Here is a 15,000-nt window from a genome sequence, read left to right as displayed (position 1 = left end):
TCCTCCCGGGTCAAATTGACCCCGTCTGTTTTGACTGTTCCCTTCCTTCCTCCCTTTCTTTCCTTCTTCTTTCATCCCTCCCTCCTCTTTTCTTCCTTCCTTCGTCCCTCCCTCCTTCTTTCCTTCCCTCCTTCCTTCCTTCCTTCTCCCTTTCTTTCCTCCCCCCTACCTTCACCCTTTCCTTCTTTCCTCTGTCCTTCTTTCTTTCCTTCCTTCCTCTCTCCCTTCTCTCTTTCCTTCCCTCCTTCCTTCCTTCTCTCTTTCTTTCCTCCCCCCTACCTTCACCCTTTCCTTCTTTCCTCTGTCCTTCTTTCCTTCCTTCCTTCCTTCTCCCTTTCTTTCCTCCCCCCTACCTTCACCCTTTCCTTCTTTCCTCTGTCCTTCTTTCTTTCCTTCCTTCCTCCCTCCCTTCTCTCTTTCCTTCCCTCCTTCCTTCCTTCCTTCTCTCTTTCTTTCCTCCCCCCTACCTTCACCCTTTCCTCCCTTCCTTCTTTCCTTCCCTCCTTCCTCACTTCTCTCTTTCTTTCCTCCCTCCCTCCCTCCTTCTTTCCTTCCCTCCTTCCTTCTCCCTTTCTTTCCTCCCCCCTACCTTCACCCTTTCCTTCTTTCCTCTGTCCTTCTTTCCTTCCTTCCTCCTTCCCTTCTCTCCTTCCTTCCTTGACTCGAGGACAACAGGAGGGTTTAAAGCTCTTTAGTTGATCACATTCATCTGTCTGGGTCCATATTCTGGATGAAGTCAGTCTCTATGTTTGTGGTGTTATGTTCAAAAACGCTACTGATCAGAATTTTGCTCCTCATCTGATCGGCTAGCTGAGGCTCATCGGTCCTGCAGCATACTAAACAGACTGATCATAAAAAAAAGCATGAAAAGAAGTTGAATTAAATAAAAGTGATGTTCTAAATATAAACATTTAATATCAGTGAATGATCGTGGAGACTGTCTGCAGAGATCTGAGCAGTCACTTCCACTTCACGCTTATATAACAGTTAGATGTGCTTATTATTTAGCCTGTAATTTACTATTTTATACCAGAAAGGAGAGAAAAGTTTCGCTTATGTGCAAAATAAAAAATAAATTGTAGTGGCTTGAACAATTTCTGAGACACACTTTCATATTTATGCAATATTTGAATTTATCAGACGTCCCTGAATCCTAAAGAAATGTATCAATGCCCCAATATCAATCCCTAATATATAGACCATATATACATCTATCTGTCCCTATAGATAGATATGATGATAATATATTTTCTCCTTTAGCTCCCTTCCCATCCCTCTCTCCCTCATCCACTCCTTCCTCGGCTCACCCACTCACGTGTTCCTCCTCTCTTTTTTCCCGTGCTGGTATATTTTCTGCTGAGCACTGCAGTCTCTGGTAGGTGTGGTGTGGTGCGTTCATGGGTGTCCTCCCTCTCTGCTGCTGCCTCTGCTGCTGCTGCTACTGCTGCTACTGCTGCTGTCCAGCTTACGTAATGCACAGCAACGTGCACACAAACAAGCACCGGGGCGAGAGAGGCATGGGGAAAGAGGGGATGGAGAAAGAAGAGAGAGAAGAGAGGAGAGCTGTAAATTATAGAGATAAACTGATTGAGGTGAAGATAGATGGAGAGGGAAGAACGTGTGTTTGTGAGTGTGTGCTCTGCTCAGAAACACTTTGCTGCTGTCACGCATACAAGACTGACATTCAAATATCTTTTTTTTCATCTTTTTATTGAAAGTGCAAGACGAGTGATTGACAGGAAGACACGTACGAGACATGAGAGACGAGAGGAACACACAACAAATAGAGACAAGATTACATATTTAATAGAAAGTGTCTTAGAAGAATATAATAGACACGTTTATATTGTCTTATTCATTCATATATCTCAATATTAAGAGTGTTATGGCCCAATTGAAAATGAAAATACTGCAACTAACATCCTGTTGTCCTCGAGTCAAGGAAGGAAGGGAGGAAGGAAGGAAGGGAGGGAAGATGAAGGAAGGAAAGGAGGGAGGAAGGAAGAAAAGGAAAGGAGGGAGGAAGAAGGAATGTAGGTGGGAGGAAGGAATGAAGGGAGGGAGAAAGGTACAGGGGAGGAAAGAAAGAGAAGGAGGAAGAGAGGAAGAAGGAAGGAAGGAAGGAGGGGAGGGAGAAATGAAAAGAGGAAGCAAGGAAAGAAGGAAGGTAGGGAGAAAAGAAGGGTGGACAGAAGGAAGGAAGAAAGGGGGATGGAGGAAGAAGGAAGGAAGGAAGAATGGAAAGAGGGAAGGAAGGAAGGAAGGAAGGAAAGGAGGAAGGAAGGAAGGAAAGAAGGAAGGAAGGGAGGGAGGACGAAGGAATGTAGGTGGGAGGAAGGAAAGGAGGGAGAGAGGAAAGAAGGAAGGTAGGGAGAAAAGAAGGGTGGACAGAAGGAAGGAAGAAAGGGGGATGGAGGAAGAAGGAAGGAAGGAAAAATGGAAAGAGGGAAGGAAGGAAGGAAAGGAGGAAGGAAGGAAGGAAAGAAGGAAGGAAGGGAGGAAAGAAGGACAGAGGAAAGAAAGAAAGGAGGTTTATATTGTCTCAAGTTTAATGTTTCAATCTCTCCACCTGCAGCTCGTAACGCAGGTTATCTGTGAAAGATGTGCCGTCTCTGAAGTAATGAGGATATTTTTAAGGGTTTAGAAATCTCCCTCCAGAGCTACGAGATGAGTAACAGCCTTTTAACAACCAGCATGAGCATTAGAAGAAGTAAGATTAGCTTTTTTATCACCAATAAAAATGTATTAAATTTTAAGTTTTCTCAGTCACTTTAATACAGTCAGACCTTTCTTCGAGATATAGCCCCCTAGTGGTCATTAGAGGAACTGCACATGATTTAAAAAAAAAAAAAATTATTAGGAGAATTATGTTATAGGCATATGAAACGCTATATTTTCACAGTATTGGCCGTAATATGAGGCAAACCTGATTATAACACCTGAAGCCTTTTTATAGATATAGATAGCAGTGTCGTAGCATACTTGAGCTCTTCATCATCTGTAACGGTGGTAATTATCGGTAGCTTGACAGATTCAGTCCAATGTCCGTTTCAGCAGTAAAGATATCAGGACTTTGGGCTTGTTTTCACTCGTAATGAATTGCTTTCCTTCGTGGCAGAAAAACAACGTTAAACTGAGCTAACTGAACACTTTTAGTGCTGACCGACTCGAACAGACTCAGTATGAACGCCTAAACATCATAGACTGTATAAAAGAAATGGACGTAACATCCTTGATGTCACCCATTGGTTTGTGGACTGCTGCTCGGAAGCCAATAGTTTCGAATCTAGGCAGCGCCATCTTGAAAATTTCAGGTGCATGCTGGGAAAAATAAAAACACGGATTCTACTTATATGGGCATGAGGCGGGGCCATGGGCGGAGCGGGGAGGTTGCTATGGTAGCGAGGGCTGGATCTGGAGGACATTGGTCAATCAACCTGTCAATCAGGACGTAGCCACGCCCTAATGCATACCCTGCTTTATCGTCACATATAAAATCAGGGAGGCCAAAATGTCCCAAATGAACATCATACTGCATTGAAGAAGGCTTTAAACTAGCGATTGAGACCATAAACACATTTTGAAAACGTTTACTGAGGTTAGAAATCAAGTGAGAAGTTGGTGAATTCTTCATTGACTTGTATAGAGACGGTCGCCCCCTGGCGGCCTTTTGATAGAATGCAGCTCTAAGTGACTTCCTGGTTGACCTCATTTCAGAGGACCAGAACTCCCCGCCTGTGTTTAACACGCTGACGATGGCGTTTAACTTAAAGCACCACTGGGCCTAAGTTGACTTAAGAGCTGCTGGCTTTGCTGTTTGATATAGAGTTTAATATATCATGAAGATATTTAATTCCAGGTGGCTTTTCATTTATAGACTTTGATCCATGTGTGCAAGAATATTCACTCTGAAGATGTTGACTCTTTGATGCTTTGAGGATGTGATCAGAAACAAGGAATAAAAGCAGAATTTCTTATGTGAAAAGTGTTGGTGGGTGCAGAGAGCTGCTTCACCCTCAGGAGAAACTGCTTTGGAAAACTCTGCAGTGTTGCAGGGTGGGGCTTCAAAACAGCAAAAAGAGAAAGAGAGAGAGAGAGAGAGAGAAAAAAAGAGAAAGAAAACAAACATAAAATTAATAGAGGCCAGTAGAGAAAATCACCCACACATTATTCCCCTTGACGCTGTGTGAGTGGATGTTTCTCCTCGTTCTTACACTTTCTGCTGACGCTTTTATTCCCCCGACGAGTTACAACGAATGTAACGACTGAATAAGCATAAATTCGTAGGTCGTTGGCGTTTTAATCGAGCGGCTGAGAGGACGGAGGTACACGGTTCAGAGCTGCTGTTTGAAATTGGATGGAAATCTTTGTGAGTCGCCGAGAGAGAAAGATCACATGTGACAGAGAAGCGCTGAGCAGAGAAGTCAGAGGACAAGAGGAAAGACATGAGGACTAATCTGATTTTGCGGCAGGTTAAATTTTTTTGTCCCAGAGGAAAAAGGAAAAGGGCATGGGAATAGAAAAAAAGAAAGATAAGTGCAGCGTTGAAGATCTTCAGGAGGGTTTTTTTTTTATATAAAGAGCAGGTGTCAGCTTTGTGAGTCAGATCGTCTCTTCACACCAGAAAATAATCAGAGAGGAAGGAAGACAACAGATGAACAGCAGAGACATGCTGCCCTTAAAGAAACCCATTAACCTTAAAATGAACTTCATTAGTATCAGATGGTATGAACTCTGCTTTAATATATGCATACATATTCATACATCTGTGTTGGTATTCAGATTACGGCGACCCCAAACATCCAAGAGAGAGAAAAAAAGAGTTACATAAGGAAAAACATCTTGCGTAAGACTACTACAAAAGTTTGAGATATTTACATAAGGCTCCTGTACACTGACTTAATGAGGATTATACAGTGTTTAAAAAGGAATTTAACGATCACAGGATGTTAAAAAGGTAATAAACTCAGCAAAAAGCAGTTTTTTAAAATAAAATTAATGAATGTTCAACCGAGGAGAAGCGATATAAAGCAATACTTTTTAAAGGGTAGTGTGCTAAATCAGCAAACGTTGAGATGTTGTTTCCATAATGATGGAAAAAACTGAATAAAGAGCATCTTAAAAAGTGCAGCTTCTTGTAGGTAATGCTAATCCAACTATTTGAATTTCTTAACTCCATCTGATGCACTTTGCTTTGGTTTCCGTTTGAGGTGCAGCAGCAGGCTAAAACTAACGCTAACTCCAGGATGTCCAACAGTCGCTGATGCTCTAAATCCTTTAACTTTTCCTCAACAGGACCATTATAAACATACATGCTGACAAAAATGTTACTTTGACATTATTTCTGTAGTATATCAAACTCAGAATGTGCAACTCGGCTCATCTGCAGCGCTTATCTCTCAAAGTAAACATGAACGGGACAAATTTATACATATATTAGTAATAGCATGGTAATATCAGGCGAGGAGTTCTGGTCCTCTGAAATGAGGCCAACGCGGAAGTAACGTAGAGCTGCATTCTATCAAAAGGCCACCAGGGGGCGACCGTCTCTATACAAGTCAATGGAGAATTCACCAACTTCTCACTTGATTTCTAACCTCAGTAAACGTTTTCAAAATGTGTTTATGGTCTCAATCGCTAGTTTAAAGCCTTCTTCAATGCAGTATGATGTTCATTTGGGACATTTTGGCCTCCCTGATTTCATATTTGACGATAAAGCAGGGTATGCATTAGGGCATGGCTACGTCCTGATTGACCAATGTCCTCGAGTTCCAGCCCTCGCAACCATAGCAACCTCCCCGCTCCACCCATGGCCCCACCTCATGCCCATATAAGTAGAATCTGTGTTTTTATTTTTCCCAGCATGCACCTGAAATTTTCAAGATGGCGCTGCCTAGATTCGAAATTATTGGCTTCCGAGCAGCAGTCCGCAAACCAAATGGGTGACGTCACGGATGTTACGTCCATTTCTTCTATACAGTCTATGGGTAATATAAGCTGAATTACTCAATAATAAGTCCTTCACAACTCTTATTAACCAAGATAAACAGTTAAAAACCCACAATGTCAAGTAACGATTATTCTATGTGGAGAAGATGTCTCTCTAGTACTTCTGCTCTGAACCAGTTAGTATGTTTCATTAGTAAGTTTGTTGTACTTATTTTGTTTATAATGAAAATGAGCCTTATGAACACCTTTTTTCATAAGACTAATGCTAATTCATGGGAATTGGGGAGCATTGTTGATGGACACTTCAGAAATTACTGATATTTTTCTTTATTATATAGGATAAAAAAGATCTATGTTCCTCGCCAAGTCACTCCTCTTGTCAGACACTCCTCATTTTAGTCTCTCAAGTCTATCCAAATAGAAATAATCTGAATAAATGATCATTTTACAGACCCAGAACCAGAGAAATTAATACAATTTACGATGAGCAAGAACAAACAGAGCAGGATAAATCTAGAACAGTCAGATTATATAATTACTTTGATACCTGCAACCTCGCCATGAGTCCCTGGTTTATGTTTTAAAATGGAGCAAACTTAGAAATATACCGTAAATAACTGATTTAGGGACCTCGGGATCCTCCCCAAGAAATAAAAAAAGTAATTTAAAACTAATTTCCCACATTATTACACCTCCTACCCTCTGAGATTGGGAAACAGCAAACTGCTTGTATATTGTTTATGCTTATGAGTCGCGGTTATTAAGAGATATTTATTTAGGCCTTTACGTTTTGTTGGTTTCAGCAGTTTTGAGGGTTATTGGGAATCGTGATCATACACAGCTCAAGAGGGAATATAGTAAACATGAATTAATAACTCCATTCAAATGACTTAGCTCAGTTAACTGGCAAAACACACAGACAGGAATTAGCCGATCACAAAAAAGTAGCTCAGTTTCTGCCCAGCGACAGGTTAGGGACAGCTAAGGCCCTACGGTTGCTAAGGGCAGCTAAGGCCCTGCGGTTGCTAAGGGGCAGCTAAGGCCCTGCGGTTGCTACGGGCAGCTAAGGCCCTACGGTTGCTAAGGCTCTATGGTTGCTAAGGGCAGCTAAGGCCCTGCGGTTACTAAGGGCAGCTAAGGCCCTGCGGTTGCTAAGGGCAGCTAAGGCCCTGTGGTTGCTACGGCGATTTCAGAACCTGCTTGAAAAGAATTCTCAAAATTCTGAAGAATTTGGCTTCTGACAAGGTCCCGAACAATTGCAAACTGTGAGAAAACCGTAACTCCTGTCCAAAAACCGAAAACACTGTGAGAGACACAGAAGCCGGCAGATTCTGACAGTGTTTATTTTATTCTGATATTCCTTAAAATGAGCGAGTAAGCTCAGTGCGAACACAGACTGAGATTATTACATTTTAGGCCTTTACGTTTTGTTGGTTTCAGCATTTTTGAGGGTTATTGGGAATCGTGATCATACACAGCTCAACAGGGAATATAGTACAATATAACAGATTTGCATATTTCTTATTTTCCATCTGATGATCTGAATAACTCGCTGCTGCTCTGTCTTTTCCGTCTGTGCGCTGAGTGTCCTCTTTTTTTTCGTGCTGCAACATTATGAGTTATTAATCTGTTTTTCATTGTGTGAGGAAATGTTCGTGTGGTGTTTGAGTGTGTGTGGAAAGTGTCAGTGCATTAGAGCTTCATCCACATTCACATCCACAACATCCTCAATAATGAAACGTTTAACTTTTTATGAAGGCATCGGATGCGGCGACACAACTGTAATGAATTAATGATTTACTGTAAATAACTGTTAGCTAGTAGTCGGGCTGTTGGTTCGGACTGGTTTTCCGTGCCAATAAAAATAGTTTTCTATTGTTTTTCTGGAATTTATCAGCAGACTTCTTGCAGACAACTAACTGGACATTTTGTAACGTCATGTCGGACATTTTTGTGCCATGACGTGAACATTTTGACCGTCACATCTGACATTGTAGTGCCTTTAATCCTCCTCAGGTCAAGGAAGGAAGGAAGGAAGGAAGGAAGGAAGGAAGGATAGGAGTAAGGAGGGAGGGAGGGAGGAAAAGTGGAAGGAAGGTAGGAAGGAAAGGGGTAAGGAAGGATGGAAGGAAGGAAGGTAGGGAATAAGGAAGGAAGGAAGGATAGGAGTAAGGAGGGAGGGAGGAAGGAGGGAAGGAAGGAAGGAAGGAAGGAAGGAAGGAAGGAAGGAAGGAAGGATAGGAGTAAGGAGGTAGGGAGGGAGGGAAGGAGGAAGGAAGGTAGGAAGGAAGGAAGGAAAGGAAAGGTGTAAGGAAGGAGGGAGGGATGGAGGAAAGGAGGAAGGAAGGTAGGGAGTAAGGAAGGAAGGAAGGATGGAGGGAGGAAGGAAGTAAGGACAGAAGGAAGGAAAGGAAAGGAGTAAGGAGGGAGGGAGGTAGGGAGGGAGGGAGGAAAGGAGGAAGGAAGGTAGGGAGTAAGGAAGGAAGGAAGGAAGGAAGGAAGGAAGGAAAGGAAGGAAGGAAGGAAAGGAGTAATGAGGGAGGGAGGAAGGAAAGGAGACAGGAAGGTAGGGAGGAAGGAAGGAAGGATCGGAGGAAGGAAGGAAGGAAGGAAGGAAGGAAGGAACAGGAGGGTTAAATGGGATGTTCCAGACACATTTTATTGATTTAGCCAAAACCTTGAGTGAGTAGAAAGTGTTAGATTTGGCAGCTCTGTGAACGTAACGTTTCATCCAGACATCCAGACTCTTCATCATGTTTCATTAGCTCAACTTTCTGTGAAGGCTCCGGATGCAGCTACAGAACTTTTGCATTAATTTACCGACTGTTGGCACTGAACAGGATGTTACGCCGGCCAGGATGTCGGTCCAAGCTGGTCTTCTGTGCCAAAAGTGGTTTTTCTATTGGTGCATAATGGTTTCTGGGATTTATTGTCAGAACTCTTGTAGATCACTAACTGGACATTTCAGACACATTTTACTGTTTTAGCCAAAAACTTGATTTTCCCCTAACCCTAACCTAGATCTAATCATTTTAAGGACAGTAAGGACAGAAGGAAGGAAAGGAGTAAGGATGGAGGGAGGGAGGGAGGGAGGAAGGAAGGAAGTATAGGAGTAAGGAGGGAGGGAGGGAGCAAAGGAGGAAGGAAGGTAGGATAGGAGTAAGGAGGGAGGGAGGAAGAAGGAAGGAAAGGAGGGAGGAAGAGATGAAGGAAGGAAGAAGGAGTGATGGAAGGAAGGAAGGAAAGGAGGGAGGGAGGAAGAGGGATGGAAAGTAAGAAACGAAGGGAGGGAGCAAGGAAGGAAGGAAGGAAGAGAGGGAGGGAGGGAGGAAGAAGGAAGGGAGGAAGGAAGTGAGGGAGGAAGGAAGGATGGAAGGGAGGAAGAAGGACGGAGAGGAGGGAAGGAAGGGAGTAAGAAGGAAGGAAAGGAGAGAGGGATTAAGGAAGGAAAGAAGGAAAGATGAAAGGGAGGAAGAAGGAAGGAAAGGAGGGAGGAAGGAAGGAAGGAAGAAACAGTCAAATCAGATGGGGGTCAATTTGACCTCTGAATCACTGCACCATATGAAATGTAGTCGCCCCCATAAATCCATCTTCAAAGGGTCGAGCATGTGTCACTCTGCGGTTGGCACGGTAACAGCGTCTCCTTGATCAAGGCACATTAAAAAGGTACAAAGATAAAAGAGGTGTCAGGATGATTGGACACACCCTCGCTGGCAGAGCATCTGAACAGCCTGAGTACCGTGACAGCGAGGCAGATTTAGCTCCTCAGATCGATAAAGTATTCATACAGTACGGAGACGAGGACGAGGACGGCATAAAAGGCCCTTTTTCTTTTTCTTTTTTTTTTGACATATCGTTGCAGTGCTGCATGCCTGGAATATAAATGAGGAGAAAACACCCACGGAGTAGATTAGCATTGGATGATAGTGGAATGACACTGTGAGGACTGAGCTCCTGTGTAATGTTTCGGAGGGTTAAATATGTCGTCATGGCGATACAGAAATTTAAAAATGCATCATTAATCAGAACTGATGCATTTTTAATCTTGTGATGTTCAGTCTCTCTTTTAGAAGTGATCGGGAAGCTGTGGAAGCAATGAAACTGACTTTTGAACGGAAAGGAAAAGAGGGAGGGAGGGAGGGAGGAAGGAAGGAAGGGATGAAGAAGGAAGGAAGGGATGAAGAAGGAAGGAAGGGATGAAGAAGAAAGGGAGGGAGGAAAGAAGGCAGGAAGGAAGGTAGGAGGGAGGGAGGGAGGAAGAAGGAAGGAAAGGAGGAAGGACGGTGGAAAGAAGGCAGGATGGAAGGAAGGAAGAAGGAAGGAAAGGAGGGAGGAAAGGAAAGAAGGAAGGACGGAGGAAAGAAGGCAGGAAGGAAGGTAGGAGGGAGGAAGGATGGAAGGGAAGAAGGAAGGAAGGGATGAAGAAGGAAGAAAGGGATGAAGAAGAAAGGGAGCGAGGAAAGAAGGCAGGAAGGAAGGTAGGAGGGAGGGAGGGAGGAAGAAGGGAGGAAAGGAGGAAGGACGGTGGAAAGAAAGCAGGACGGAAGGAAGGAAGAAGGAAGGAAAGGAGGGAGGAAAGGAAAGAAGGAAGGACGGAGGAAAGAAGGCAGGAAGGAAGGTAGGAAGCGAGGAAGAAGGAGGGAAAGGAGGAAGGATGGAAGGGAAGAAGGAAGGAAGGGATGAAGAAGGAAGGGAGCGAGGAAAGAAGGCAGGAAGGAAGGTAGGAGGGAGGGAGGGAGGAAGAAGGGAGGAAAGGAGGAAGGACGGTGGAAAGAAGGCAGGACGGAAGGAAGGAAGAAGGAAGGACGGAGGAAAGAAGGCAGGAAGGAAGGTAGGAGGGAGGAAGGATGGAAGGATGGAAGGAAGGAAGGAAGGAAGGAAGTATGGGAGGAAGGGGGGAAGGAAGGGAGGTAGGAAGGAAGGAAGGGAGGAAGAATGCATTTTTAACCTTGTGATGTTCAGTCTCTCTGTTAGAAGTGATGGGGAAGCCGTGGAAGCAATGAAACTGACTTGTGAACGCGTATCTGAATCATCCTCTGACTGCAGTCTGATGTTACTGTTGCATCAGGAATGACGTTAGTGACAGGATGTGTCACAGAGTAGTCGTAGCTCTCGTGGGACGCAGCTCGTATCTCAACCTTTGAGTTATAGAATATTTTGTTCAACGCTGATTCAAGCTGACAGAAAAGAGATTTTAAACTTGTTAACAGTTCATAATCAGTTATGAAACATTCTCCAAACCCCACTTAACCCTCCTGTTGTCCTTGAGTCAAGGATGGAAGGAAGGAAGGAAGGGAGGAAGAAGGATGGAAAGGAGGGAAGGAAGGAAGGAAGGAGGAAGGAAGGAAGGGAGGAAGGGAGGGAGGAAGGAAGGACGGCAGGAAGAAGGAAGGAAGGAAGAGAGAAGGAAGGAAAGGAGGGAGAAGGAAGGGAAGAAGGAAGGAAAGGAAGGAAGGAAGAGAGGAAGAAGGAAGGAAAGGAGGGAGAAGGAAGGAAAGGAGGAAGGAAGGGGGGATGAAGGAAGGTAAGAAGGAAAGGAGGAAGGAAGGGAGGAAGATGGAAGGTAAGGAGGGAAGGAAGGAAGGAAGGGAGGAAGAGAGGAAGAAGAAAGGAAAGGAGGTAGGGAGGAAGGAAGGAAGGAAGAGAGGAAGAAGGAAGGTGAGGAGGGAGAACAAAGGAAAGGAGGAAGGAAGGAGGGATGGAAGGAAGGAAGGAAATTAGGGAGTAATGAAGGGAGGATGGAAGAAAAGGAAGGAGGGATGGAAGGAAGGAAGGAAATTAGGGAGTAATGAAGGGAGGATGGAAGAAAAGGAAGGAAAGGAGGAAGAAGGAAGGAAAGGAGGAAGGAAGGGGGGAAGATGGAAGGAAAGGAGGGAAGGGAGGAAGAAGGAAGGAAGGAAGGGAGGAAGAAAGGAAGGAAGGGAGGAAGAAGAAAGGAAAGGAGGTAGGGAGGAAGGAAGGAAGGAAGGAAGGAAGGAAGGAAGGGATTAGCCTCTTAATTGATTAAAATGGACTGAATGAAACTGGAAAAACTATCTCAGTGAGAATTCAGTGGCTTGTTGTTAGTTCCTCTCAGAGCTCAGATCTGAACTGAAGAGAGAGCGGCTCCATTTATAAGCAACAAAGCAGCAACACAATAAAGCTGCAGCTTCAGCAAAAACACGCAGCCGAGTTTGTTCTCCAGTAAAGTAAAGACGGGATGAAGTATGGTAACTTCCGTGCCGAGCCGTTGGCCTACTTAGACAAACACTCTCTGCACTAGAGCTGTTCTGTGAAGTACGGAGCGGCACCCAGAGACGCTTCTTTCCTTCATTAACGCTGCAGGAGTTTCCAAGCTGTGTCTCCCGGGAGTAGAAGAAGAAGAAGAAGCGAGAGCAGAAAACAGCAGCAGCAGAGAACAAGAAGAAGAAGAAGAAGAAGAAGAACCTGTACGATAGCTGTGAGAGCAGAAAGAGGGAACCATAGTTTAATGATCCAACATGACACAACTCAAGAGGGAGGAAGGAAGGGAGGAAGGAAGGAAAGGTGGAAGGAAGGAAAGGAAGGAGGAAGGAAGGGAGGAAAGGAAGAAGGAAGGAAAGGATGAAGGAAGGAAGGAAGGGAAGAAGGAAGGAAAGGAAGGTAGGAGGGAGGGAGGAATGGAGGAAGGAAGGAAAGAAGGAGGGAGGAAGGAAAGGAGGAAGGAAGAAGGAAGGAAGGAAGGAAGAAGGAAGGGAGGAAGGAGGGAAAGGAGGGAGGAAGTAAGGAAAGGAGGAAGGAAGGAAAGAAGGAAGGGGGGAGGAAGAAAGAGAGAAGGAAGGAAGAAGGGAAGAAAGAAAAGAAGGAGGGAGGGAGGAAGGAAGGACAGAAGGAAGGAAGAAAAGGGGAGGGAGGAAGAACAGATGGAAGGAAGGGAGGGAGGAAAGAAGGAACAGTAAAAACAGACATGGTCAAATTCTCACTGTATAATAGAAATGGACGTAACATCCGTGACGTCACCCATTGGTTTGTGGACTGCTGCTCGGAAGCCAATAGTTTCGAATCTCGGCAGCGCCATCTTGAAAATTTCAGGTGCATGCTGGGAAAAATAAAAACACAGATTCTACTTATATGGGCATGAGGCGGGGCCATGGGCGGAGCAGAGAGGTTGCTATGGTTACGAGGGCTGGATCTCGAGGACATTGGTCAATCAACCTGTCAATCAGGACGTAGCCACGCCCTAATGCATACCCTGCTTTATCGTCACATATAAAATCAGGGAGGCCAAAATGTCCCAAATGAACATCATACTGCATTGAAGAAGGCTTTAAACTAGCGATTGAGACCATAAACACATTTTGAAAACGTTTACTGAGGTTAGAAATCAAGTGAGAAGTTGGTGAATTCTCCATTGACTTGTATAGAGACGGTCGCCCCCTGGTGGCCTTTTGATAGAATGCAGCTCTAAGTTACTTCCTGGTTGGCCTCATTTCAGAGGACCAGAACTCCCCGCCTGGGATAGATATAGTAAAGACATTATAAATAGGCAAAGATAATTGTCACATACTACAAAATAGCAGAGAGAATATCCAGTTAAGGTTTATATTACCCCTTTTCCACTGAGCTGGAGCTGGTGCTGGTTCGGAGCCAGAGCCTGACTAAGCACCGGTTCTTTGCTTTTCCACCGCCAAAGCTCCAGCCCGGAGCCTCAGAACGGGAGCCAGAGCAAGCACCAACTCTTTGCTGGTCTAAAGCAAGAACCGATTACGTCAGTGGGCTGGGGGCGGGGCTAACGTTTATTAGCTGGCTAGCAGGGCTAACGTTTATTAGCAGACTAGCGTGGCATTTACAGAGGGTTAAAGATTTGTTGATTAAAAGTACTATTTTTATAATTTTTTTGCCAGAGCTGTCGTCTTCTTCTTCTTGTTTTTCTTCTTCTTCGTTTCCGGCCTTGCGCCATGTTGCAGCCTCTCACTGGTGAATCATGGAAGTGCTTCAAAGGCGCGCGCTGGCTACATTATACAGTGACGTAATCACGTGGCTCCTTGCCGGTGGAAAAGCAACAGGCTCATAAGAGGTGCTTGGATTAGCACCAACTGAGCACTAGCTCTAGCACTAGCTCCAAAGCAGCACTGGCTCCAGCTCGGTGGAAAAGGGGGTACATATGTAACTAAAAAGGCGAGAACTCATTTAAAATAATAAATCATAAGTAATCAGCATCTTGACGGCTGGAACTCATCTGGAAGTCACAGTTTTATACATTAAGATCATTAACAGAGTAATCTACCTCCTCTAGTGACGCTGCCGTGTCACCTCTGCAGGTGTGATGTTACAGGTTTGATTAGATAGTGAAGGCAGACGGAGGTGTTACAGGTTTGATTGTTTCTAGTGAAGAAGTTTAACACCAGTTATAATATTTAGGATATAGAGAACAAATATGGCTGCCTCCTTTCCTTCCTCCCTTCCTTCCTCCCTCCCTCCTTCCTTCTATCCTCCCTCCCTCCTACCTTCCTCAGTGCTTCCCTTCCTTCTTTCCTTATTTGCTCCCTCCCTCCTTCCTCTTTTCCTTTCTTCCTACCTCTCTCCTTCCTTCTATCCTCCCTCCCTCCTTCCTCCCTCCTCCTTTCCTTCCTTCCCTTCCTTCTTTCCTCCCCATTACCTTCCTCCCTTCCTTCTTTCCTTCCTTTCTCCCTTCCTCTTTTCCTTTCATCCTCCCGCCCTACTTCCTTCTTTCCTCCCTCCCTCCTACCTTCCTCCATCCTTCCTCCCTCCTCTTTCCTCCCTTCATCCCCCTTTTCTTCCTTCCTCCCTCCCTCCCTCCCTCCCTCCTCCTTTCCTTCCTTCCCTCCCTCCCTCCTCCTTTCCTTCCTTCCCTTCCTCCCCCCTCCCTTTTTCTTTTCTTCCCATTACCTTTCTCCCTTCCTTCTTTCCTCTGTCCTTCTTGCCCTGGCTCATTGATGTGGTTTTAATAGTTTTGGGGCAACAGCGGAGCTCTATACCAGAGGAATGCGATATATTTAGCTCTGGATATTTGTTGCAACCCATTGTTGGTTTAGTCAGCAGTCAGTAAAACACAGAACATCTGGATGCAGC

Source organism: Scomber japonicus, chromosome 15 (genome assembly GCF_027409825.1).
Source record: "Scomber japonicus isolate fScoJap1 chromosome 15, fScoJap1.pri, whole genome shotgun sequence".
Lineage (NCBI taxonomy): Eukaryota > Metazoa > Chordata > Actinopteri > Scombriformes > Scombridae > Scomber > Scomber japonicus.
This window is presented reverse-complemented; position numbering follows the sequence as displayed.